Source organism: Carcharodon carcharias, chromosome 19 (assembly GCF_017639515.1).
Source record: "Carcharodon carcharias isolate sCarCar2 chromosome 19, sCarCar2.pri, whole genome shotgun sequence".
Classification (NCBI taxonomy): Eukaryota; Metazoa; Chordata; class Chondrichthyes; order Lamniformes; family Lamnidae; genus Carcharodon; species Carcharodon carcharias.
This window is the reverse complement of record NC_054485.1, coordinates 88201773-88211585: the sequence shown is the minus strand read 5'-3', so window position 1 is coordinate 88211585 and position 9813 is coordinate 88201773.

The following is a 9813-nucleotide window of genomic DNA, read 5'->3' as shown; positions in this document are numbered from 1 at the left end:
TAGTTGGTGGTCACACCTAAACACCATTTTACGCCCAGGCGGCAGGTTGATCATCTTCGGTCTATGTCAATCTGATGTATCAGGAATGAATATCAAAAAGCTACTTACCGGAGAACACAGCAATTGTCCAACTGACTGCAACCCAGCGCATTCTCCCTAGAGGCGGTAGAATACTTTCAGTCCAGGTAGTGTACGGACAGGAACTTTTGAATAATGCAATGGAACAGAGAACTTGAATCAATCTCCGGAAAAGAGGGAATGGAAAGAAAAATGCAAAAATGACCTATAAGCTGTCTACAAAACCGCAGTATCTTCTCTCAAGCAGATTGCCCACTCGCTCTTACACAGACACACGTGCGCGTTGCTCCAGCAATCATGTACACTCTTGTGGTAGGTCGTTTGCCTGACCTCGCAACTTGGATTCGTAGTTGGTTAAGGGACGGGGGACTGAGACTAAGGGTGCGCTGATGTTTTATATTTCTTCTCTCTGGGGAGTTACATACAGAGTCAGTTTAAGTAATCTAAAGGCTACTTTTTTTAGGGGTTACCAGTGCAGGGTGAGGGCTGCATACTCAGAATGATTGAAATGAGCACATTAACTTACAAATGGTACCGATCATCTCGATCGGAGAAGGAACAAAGACTGGATCAAAATTGCAATAGATGTTATTAAGAACTGTTTTAAGTGCATATCAATTGCTCATAATCTGGCAGGTGAGGAGACAGGTGGAAGTTTTCAGTGGGGCAGAAGTGAGATGTGAGACGTAAAATGTTTTCATCTCATGTGCTGGGTATCCGGTGATACACGAGGGCGTTGGGTATTATGTTTCATGTTTCCACTAGACGCAGTTGATTACTGCATGCCTTCCTGTGGTGTTCTCTTTCAGAATATAGAAAGCGGACTCGTGTAAACGGCCTATTTAAATGAAGACTGCAGTCTGGAGCTAATTCCAATCTTCAGAATGCAATGCAAAATGCATTGAATTAGAAGTTAACTGAACTGCGCTTGTAAAAAAATAATGGACGGATTTGATTTCACTTTATCCGTAGGCGAACCATTTTACATGGGTTTAATTAATACACGCACTAAACGGATATATGTATTCCCTATTCCAATACTTATTTGTGGACTGACATTGAAAGGCAGCTTCAGTGCTGCTTCTGAAGAATAGGTCTCCTGTAATGGCATGGGTGCGTCCAAAATCTATATTTGGAGCTTTGTATGGAGAGCAGAGTCCACCACTCACAGAATAAGATCAATAATGGCAACGACAGAGAGAAAAAAGTCCCACGGCGCTTCACTGAGACGTAAACAACAAAAATGGATTCAGGTGGCCAAAGGTTTGGTCACAGATTCACAGAATCACACAGTGTAGAAGAGGCCCTTCGGCCCATCGAGTCTGCACCGACACGTGAGCAACACCTGACCTACCTACCTAATCCCATTTACCAGCACTTGGCCCATTGCCTTGAATGTTATGACGTGCCAAGTGCTCATCCAGGTACTTCTTAAAGGATGTGAGGCAACCCGCCTCCACCGCCCTCCCAGGCAGCGCATTCCAAACCGTCACCACCCTCTGGGTAAAAACGTTTTTCCTCACATACCCCCTAAACATCCTGCCCCTCACTTTGAACTTGTGTCTCCTCGTGACTGACCCTTCAAATAAGGGGAACAGCTGCTCCCTATCCATCCTGTCCATGCCCCTCATAATCTACTGCGCTAGATCAGGTCGCCCCTCAGTCTTCCCTGCTCCAATAAAAACAACCCAAGTCTATCCAACCTCTCTTCATAACTTAAATGTTTCATCCCAGGCAACATCCTGGTCAATCCCATCTGCACCCTCTCCAGTGCAATCACATCCTTCTGATAATGTGGTGACCAGAACTGCACACAGTACTCCAGCTGTGGCATCACCAAGGTTCTATACAACTCCAATATCACATCCCTATTTTTGTAATCTATGCCTCGATTGATAAAGCCAAGTGTCCCAAATGCCTTTTTCACCACCCCACTAACATGCCTCTCTGTCTTCAGAGATCAATGGACACACACACCAAGGTCCCTTTGTTCCTCAGAACTTCCAAGTGTCATGCCGTTCATTGAATACTTCCTTGTCAAATTACTCCTTCCAAAGTGTAGCGCCTCACACTTTTCAGGGTTAAATTCCATCTGCCCATTTGATTATCCCATCAAAATCTTCCTGTAGCCCAAGACACTCAACCTCACTGACAACCAAATGGCCAATCTTTGCATCATCCGCAAACATGCTAATCTTACCCCCCACATAGTCATTTATGAGGTTTATATAAATCATGTATAATAGGGGACCCAGCACAGATTCTAGTGGTGCACCACTGGACACTGGCTTCCAGTCACCATAGCAGCCTTCTCTCATCACACTCTGTCTCCCACAACAATTTTGAATCCACCTTATCAAAGTACCCCATATCCCATGCGCATTTGGCTTCTTTATAAGTCTCCCATGTGGGACCTTGTCAAAGGCTTTGCTGAAATCCATATGAACTACATCAACTGCACTACCCTCACCTACACACCTAGTCACCTCTTCAAAAAATTCAATCAAATTTATTAGGTATGACCTCTCTCTGACAAAGCCAAGCTGACTATCCCTGATCAAACCTTGTCTCTTCAAGTGGAGATAGATTCTCTCCTTCAGAATGTTCTCCATTAATTTCCCTACCACTGATGTAAGACTCACTGGCTTTAGTTCCCTGGCTTATCTGTGCAATTCTTCTTAAATAGCAGAACCACATTAATAGTTCTCCAGTCCTCTGGCACCTCCCCCGTGGCCAGAGAGGAAGTAAAAATTTGGGTCAGAGCCCCAGCAATCTCCTTTCTTGCCTCTCTCAGAAGTCTGGGACACAAATCATCTGGACCTGGAGATTTGTCCACTTTTAAGCCTGCCAACACCTCCAATACCTTGTCACTCCCTGTATCAATTTTCTTAAGAACTTAGCAGTCTCTCTTCATGAGTTTTATACCTACATCCTCATTCTCTTGGGTGAAGATGGATGTGAAGTATTTATTCAACATTCAACCGATGTCCTCTGGCTCCACCAAAACATCTCTCCCTTGGTCCCTTATGGGCCTTAGTTCTGTTGAAGGGTCATGAGGACTCAAAATGTCAACTTTATTCTTCTCCGCCGATGCTGCCAGACCTGCTGAGTTTTTCCAGGTATTTCTGTTTTTGTTTTGTCTATTTTTTTGTCCATAACAAGCTTAAATTGTACCATGTTGGGGTCGCTATAACTAAAATGCTCCACCACCAACACCACCACCACCACCACTACCTCAGCCACCTGTCTGGCTTCATTCCCCAGAATTAGGTCCAGCACTGTGCTGTCCCTTGTTGGACCCCCTATATATTGATCTAAAAGTTCACCTGTACACATTTCAAGAAATCCACTCCATCCAAGCTTTTAACACTATATGTATCCCAATTAATTTTGGGAAAGTTGAAATCACCTAATATAATTACCCGATTGTTATTGTTGTTACACACCTCCACAAAATGTGCACATACTTGCTCCTCAATTTCCCGATTGCTATCTGGGTGTCTATAGTAAACACCTAACAATGTGGCTGCCCCTTTTTTATTCCTAAGCTATACCTACAAAGCTCCCTTCGATGCCCCCTCCAAGATATCAAGGGGGGAGGGGAGGTGGAGGGGAAGTGGAGAATGGGTAGGGGAGGGGAAGAAAGGAAAGGGTGAATGGGGAGGGGGCTTGGAGAGGGGGAGGGGAAAGGGGAGGGGGAGGGGAAAGGGGAGGGGGAAGCTGGAGGGGGAGGAGTGAAATGGGGAAAGGGTGGGAAAGGGGGAGGTGGGAGAGGGGGAGGCGGAAAGGGAGGGGGAAGGGGGAAAGGGGGAGGGGGGAAAAGCAGGAGGGGATGGGGAAAGCGGGAGTGGGAAGGGGGAAAGCGGGAGGGGGAGGGGGAAAGCGGGAGGGGGAAGGGGAAAGCGGGAGGGGGAGGGGGAAAGAGGGAGGGGGAGGGGGAAAGAGGGAGGGGGGAAACTGGAGGGGAGGTTTGGAAAGTTGGAGGTGGAAGGGGAAGGGGAGGGAGAGTGGGAAAGGGAGGGGTGGGCGAGGGAGGGGAGGGGGATGGCGAGGCACGGGTGGGGGAGGGAGAAGGGAAGGGTGATGGAGCAGAGTGGGAGGGACAAGTCAGGGGAGGGTGCGTGGGGGGTGTGGGAGGGGGAGGGCAGGGGAGGGGAGGGCAGGGGAGGGTGGGGAGGGTGGGGGGAGGGAGTGGGAGGGGAAACGGAGGCCTTGGGAGGGGGAGAGGGAGGGCGTGGGAGGGGGAGATGGGGCGAAGTGAGAGGGGGAGGGGGGAAAGTGGGAGTGGGGAAAGTGGGAAGGGGAGGGGGAAAGTGGGAGGGGGAGATGGGGCGAAGTGAGGGGGGAGGGGGGAAAGCGGGAGGGGGATGGGGGGGAAGCGGGAGGGGGATGGGGGAGAGCGGGAGGGGGATGGGGGATAGCAGGACGAGGATGGGGGATAGTGGGAGGGGGATGGGGAATAGCGGGAGGGGGAGGGGTGGGGGGAAAGCGGGTGGGGGAGAGGGAAAAGTGGGAGGTGGAGGGGGAAAGCAGGAGGGGGAGGGGGAGGGGGAAAGAGGGAGGGGAGGGGGAAGGGGAGGGGGATTCGGAAGGGGAGGGAGGGGAGGGGTGGGTGAGGGAGGGGAGGGGGAGGGCAAGGCAGGGGAGGGGGAGGGAGAAGGGAAGGGCAATGGAAGAAAGTGGGAGGGGGAGTTTGGGGAGGGGGAGTGAGGGGGTGTGGGAGGGGGAGGGCAGGGGAGAGCAGAGGAGGGGCTGGGCAGGGAGGGAGGGGCAGGAGAGGGTGGGGAGGGTCGAGAGGAAGGGGAGGAAGGAGGAGGGGGAGGGCGCAGGAGGGGGAGTGGGAGGGCGCGGTGGGGGAGTGGGAGGGCGCGGGAGTGGGAGGGCGCAGGAGGGGGAGTGGGAGGGCGCGGGAGGGGGAGTGGGAGGGGAAGTGGGAGGGGGAGAGGGTTGGGAAGTGGGAGGGAAGGGGGGAAAGTGGGAGGGGGGAAAGTGGGAGGGGGCGGGAGGGGGAGGGGAGGGGGAAATTGAGAGGGGGAAGGGGAAAGCGGGAGGGGGAGTGGGGAAAGCGGGAAGGATAGGGGGAAAGCAGGAGGGGCAGGGGGTGAGAGCAGGAGGGGGAGGGGGTGAGAGCAGGATGGAGAGGGGGGAAAGCAGGAGGGGGAAGGGGTAGGTGGGAGGGAGAGGGGGGAAGCGGGAGGGAGAGGGTGGGGTAGCGGGGGGGAAGCAGGAGGGGGAGGAGGGCAAAGCGGGAGGGGGAGGGGGAAAGCGGAGGGGGAGGGGGATAACTGGAGGGGGAGGGGGAAAACCAGAGGGGGAGGTTTGGAACGAGGGTAGTGGAGGGGGAAGGGGTGAGGTGGAGGGGCAAGGGGAGGGGGAGGGGGAAGGGGTGGAGGAGGGAGGGGAGGGGTGGGTGAGGGAGGGGAGGGGGAGGGCAAGGCAGGCAGGGGGAGGGAGAAGAGGATGGTGATGGAGGAGACTGTGAAGGGGAAGTCGGGGCAGGGGGAGTGAGGGTGTGTGGGAGGGCAGGGGAGGGTGAGGGCGAGGGTGCGGGAAGGGGAGAGAGAGGGCGAGGGTGCGGGAAGGGGAGAGCGAGGGCGAGGGTGCGGGAAGGGGAGAGCGAGGGCGAGGGTGCGGGAAGGGGAGAGCGAGGGCGAGGGTGCGGGAAGGGGAGAGAGAGGGCGAGGGTGCGGGAAGGGGAGAGAGCGAGGGCGCGGGTGCGGGAAGGGGAGAGCGAGGGCGCGGGTGCGGGAAGGGGAGAGCGAGGGCGAGGGTGCGGGAAGGGGAGAGCGAGGGCGCGGGTGCGGGAAGGGGAGAGCGAGGGCGCGGGTGCGGGAAGGGGAGAGCGAGGGCGAGGGTGCGGGAAGGGGAGAGCGAGGGCGAGGGTGCGGGAAGGGGAGAGCGAGGGCGCGGGTGCGGGAAGGGGAGAGCGAGGGCGCGGGTGCGGGAAGGGGAGAGCGAGGGCGCGGGTGCGGGAAGGGGAGAGCGAGGGCGCGGGTGCGGGAAGGGGAGAGCGAGGGCGCGGGTGCGGGAAGGGGGAGAGCGAGGGCGCGGGTGCGGGAAGGGGAGAGCGAGGGCGCGGGTGCGGGAAGGGGAGAGCGAGGGCGCGGGTGCGGGAAGGGGAGAGCGAGGGCGCGGGTGCGGGAAGGGGAGAGCGAGGGCGCGGGTGCGGGAAGGGGAGAGCGAGGGCGCGGGTGCGGGAAGGGTGAGAGCGAGGGCGCGGGTGCGGGAAGGGGAGAGCCGAGGGCGCGGGTGCGGGAAGGGGAGAGCGAGGGCGCGGGTGCGGGAAGGGGAGAGCGAGGGCGCGGGTGCGGGAAGGGGAGAGCGAGGGCGCGGGTGCGGGAAGGGGAGAGCGAGGGCGCGGTGTGCGGGAAGGGGAGAGCGAGGGCGCGGGTGCGGGAAGGGGAGAGCGAGGGCGCGGGTGCGGGAAGGGGAGAGCGAGGGCGCGGGTGCGGGAAGGGGAGAGCGAGGGCGCGGGTGCGGGAAGGGGAGAGCGAGGGCGCGGGTGCGGGAAGGGGAGAGCGAGGGCGCGGGGTGCGGGAAGGGGAGAGCGAGGGCGCGGGTGCGGGAAGGGGAGAGCGAGGGCGCGGGTGCGGGAAGGGGAGAGCGAGGGCGCGGGTGCGGGAAGGGGAGAGCGAGGGCGCGGGTGCGGGAAGGGGAGAGCGAGGGCGCGGGTGCGGGAAGGGGAGAGCGAGGGCGCGGGTGCGGGAAGGGGAGAGCGAGGGCGCGGGTGCGGGAAGGGGAGAGCGAGGGCGCGGGTGCGGGAAGGGAGAGCGAGGGCGCGGGTGCGGGAAGGGGAGAGCGAGGGCGCGGGTGCGGGAAGGGGAGAGCGAGGGCGCGGGTGCGGGAAGGGGAGAGCGAGGGCGCGGGTGCGGGAAGGGGAGAGCGAGGGCGCGGGTGCGGGAAGGGGAGAGCGAGGGCGCGGGTGCGGGAAGGGGAGAGCGAGGGCGCGGGTGCGGGAAGGGGAGAGCGAGGGCGCGGGTGCGGGAAGGGGAGAGCGAGGGCGCGGGTGCGGGAAGGGGAGAGCGAGGGCGCGGGTGCGGGAAGGGGAGAGCGAGGGCGCGGGTGCGGGAAGGGGAGAGCGAGGGCGCGGGTGCGGGAAGGGGAGAGCGAGGGCGCGGGTGCGGGAAGGGGAGAGCGAGGGCGCGGGGTGCGGGAAGGGGAGAGCGAGGGCGCGGGTGCGGGAAGGGGAGAGCGAGGGCGCGGGTGCGGGAAGGGGAGAGCGAGGGCGCGGGTGCGGGAAGGGGAGAGCGAGGGCGCGGGTGCGGGAAGGGGAGAGCGAGGGCGCGGGTGCGGGAAGGGGAGAGCGAGGGCGCGGGTGCGGGAAGGGGAGAGCGAGGGCGCGGGTGCGGGAAGGGAGAGCGAGGGGCGCGGGTGCGGGAAGGGGAGAGCGAGGGCGCGGGTGCGGGAAGGGGAGAGCGAGGGCGCGGGTGCGGGAAGGGGAGAGCGAGGGCGCGGGTGCGGGAAGGGGAGAGCGAGGGCGCGGGTGCGGGGAAGGGGAAGAGCGACGGGCGCGGGTGCGGGGAAGGGGACGAGCGAGGGCGCGGGTGCGGGAAGGGGAGAGCGAGGGCGCGGGTGCGGGAAAGGGGAGGCGAGGGCGCGGGTGCGGGAAGGGGAGAGCGAGGGCGCGGGTGCGGGAAGGGGAGAGCGAGGGCGCGGGTGCGGGAAGGGGAGACGCGAGCGGCGCGGGTGCGGGAAGGGTGAGAGCGAGGGCGCGGGTGCGGAGGAAGGGGAGAGCGGGGCGCGGGTGCGGGAAGGGGAGAGCGAGGAGGCGCGGGGCTGCGGAAGAAGGGTGAGAGCGAGGGCGGCGGGTGCGGGAAGGGGAGAGAGCGAGGGCGCGGGTGCGGGAAGGGGAGAGCGAGGGGCGCGGGTGCGGGAAGGGGAGAGCGAGGGCGCGGGTGCGGGAAGGGGAGAGCGAGGGCGCGGAGGTGCGGGAAGGGGACGAGCGAGGGCGCGGGTGCGGGAAGGGGAGAGCGAGGGCGCGGGTGCGGGAAGGGGAGAGCGAGGGCGAGGGTGCGGGAAGGGAGAGCGAGGGCGCGGGTGCGGGAAGGGGAGAGCGAGGGCGCGGGTTGCGGGGAAGGGGAGAGCGAGGGCGCGGGTGCGGGAAGGGGAGGGAGGGAGGCGATCGGGCGCGGGTGCGGGAAGGGGAGAGCGAGGGCGCGGGTGGCGGGAAGGGGAGAGCTGAGGGCGCGGGTGGGGAAGGGGAGAGCGAGGGCAGCGGGTGCGGGAAGGGGAGAGCGATGGCGCGGGTGCGGGAAGGGAGAGCGAGGGCGCGAGTGCGGGAAGGGGAGAGCGAGGGCGCGGGTGCGGGAAGGGGAGAGCGAGGGCGCGGGTGCGGGAAGGGGAGAGCGAGGGCGCGGGTGCGGGAAGGGGAGAGCGAGGGCGCGGGTGCGGGAAGGGGAGAGAGCGAGGGCGCGGGTGCGGGAAGGGGAGAGCGAGGGCGCGGGTGCGGGAAGGGGAGAGCGAGGGAGCGGGTGCGGGAAGGGGAGAGCGAGGGCGCGGTGTGCGGGAAGGGGAGAGCGAGGGCGCGGGTGCGGGAAGGGGAGAGCGAGGGCGCGGGTGCGGGAAGGGGAGAGCGAGGGCGCCGGGTGCGGGAAGGGGAGAGCGAGGGCGCGGGTGCGGGAAGGGGAGAGCGAGGGCGCGGGTGCGGGAAGGGGAGAGCGAGGGCGCGGTGTGCGGGAAGGGGAAGAGCGAGGGCGCGGGTGCGGAAGGGGAGAGCGAGGGCGCGGGTGCGGGAAGGGGAGGAGCGAGGGCGCGGGTGCGGGAAGGGGAGAGCAGAGGGCGCGGGTGCGGGATAGGGGAGAGCGAGGGCGCGGGTGCGGGAAGGGGAGAGCGAGGGCGCGGGTGCGGGAAGGGAGCGAGAGCGAGGGGCGCGGAGTGCGGGAAGGGGAGAAGCGAGGGCGCGGGTGCGGGAGGGGAGAGCGAGGGCGCGGGAGGGGGGGAGAGCGAGGGCGCCGGGTGGGGAGAGAGCGAGGCGCGGGAGGGGGAGAGCGAGGGCGCGGGAGGGGGAGGAGCGAGGGCGCGGGAGGGGAGAGAGCGAGGGCGCGGGAGGGGGAGAGCGAGGGCGCGGGAGGGGAGAGCGAGGGCGCGGGAGGGGGAGAGCGAGGGCGCGGGAGGGGGAGAGCGAGGGCGCGGGAGGGGGAGGAGCGAGGGCGGGGAGGGGGAGAGCGAGGGCGCGGGAGGGGGAGAGCGAGGGCGCGGGAGGGGGGAAGAGCGAGGGCGCGGGAGGGGGGAGAGCGATGGGCGCGGGAGGGGAGAGAGCGAGGGCGCGGGAGGGGTGAGAGCGAGGGCGCGGGAGGGGAGAGCGAGGGCGCGGGAGGGGGAGAGCGAGGGCGCGGGAGGGGGAGAGCGAGGGCGGGGAGGGGGAGAGCGAGGGCGCGGGAGGGGGAGAGCGAGGGCGCGGGAGGGGGAGAGCGAGGGCGCGGGAGGGGGAGAGCGAGGGCGCGGGAGGGGGAGAGCGAGGGCGCGGGAGGGGGAGAGCGAGGGCGCGGGAGGGGGAGAGCGAGGGCGCGGGAGGGGGAGAGCGAGGGCGCGGGGAGGGGGAGAGCGAGGGCGCGGGAGGGTGAGAGCGAGGGCGCGGGAGGGGGAGAGCGAAGGGCGCGGGAGGGGGAGAGCGAGGGCGCGGGAGGGGGAGAGCGAGGGCGCGGGAGGGGGAGAGCGAGGGCGCGGGAGGGGGAGAGCGAGGGCGCGGGAGGGGGAGAGCGAGGGCGCGGGAGGGGAGAGAGCGAGGGCGCGGGA